Source organism: Neomonachus schauinslandi, chromosome 8, assembly GCF_002201575.2.
Source record: "Neomonachus schauinslandi chromosome 8, ASM220157v2, whole genome shotgun sequence".
NCBI lineage: Eukaryota > Metazoa > Chordata > Mammalia > Carnivora > Phocidae > Neomonachus > Neomonachus schauinslandi.
The window spans coordinates 90,115,677-90,116,441 of NC_058410.1; the positions used below are offsets into that span (position 1 = coordinate 90,115,677).

The following is a 765-nucleotide window of genomic DNA, read 5'->3' on the forward strand; positions in this document are numbered from 1 at the left end:
ATGCATTTGGCATAAAGCAAGGAAGCCACTTAGAAAGTTGTTTCTGTAATTCAAGGGAGATTTGATGTCATTGAGAACTAGGTAGTTGCAGTGGTGAAGGAAAAGTAGGTGGAAGAGGAAGTTATTTAAGAATTGTTCTGACCTTATATCTGAACCAAGATAAGGGGAGAGGTGAAATTACTGAATGTTAATTACACATTGCTTAATGAAAGTCAGGTGCTGGCAGGGGGGATGTCAGGTTTCTGGCTGCAGAATCTCTATAAAACTAGTGTCATTCATGAGAAAGACTTAGAAAGCAAACATTTGGTGAGATAGATGAAGTATGAAGTTTGGAGTATATGGAATTTGAGATATTCATAGCACACCCAAGTTACTTTTCAATTAGCAATAATCGCGCCTTGGATAAACCTCATTGGCTACGATACTGCCACTGCGCAAAGCTCAAGTTACTTTTCAATACTGTCTAGATATTCCATTTTAAGTGGGGGTTTTGGGGGCACCTGGGTGGCTGAGTCGGTTACATCTCCAGCTCTTGATTTCAGCTCAGGTCATGATCTCAGGGTCCTGAGATCAAGCCCAGCATTTGACTCCACACTCAGCAGAGAGTTGGCTTAAGGGTTCTCTTCCTCTGCACCCCCCCATGTGTGCACTCTCTCTCTCTCTCATAAATAAATAAATCTTTAAGTGGGGATTTTGAACTGCAGAAAGCAAAATTGGACTGAGGATATCTCCTTTGGGGTCATTTGCTTCTAAAAATTTTGAAAA

General features: G+C 41.0%; 1 pseudogene; it reads right to left on the bottom strand.

Annotated features, from left to right (window-relative positions):
* Window positions 1-241: 241 nt before the first annotated feature.
* LOC123325529 lies at window positions 242-442 on the bottom strand (annotated as a pseudogene).
* Window positions 443-765: the final 323 nt, after the last annotated feature.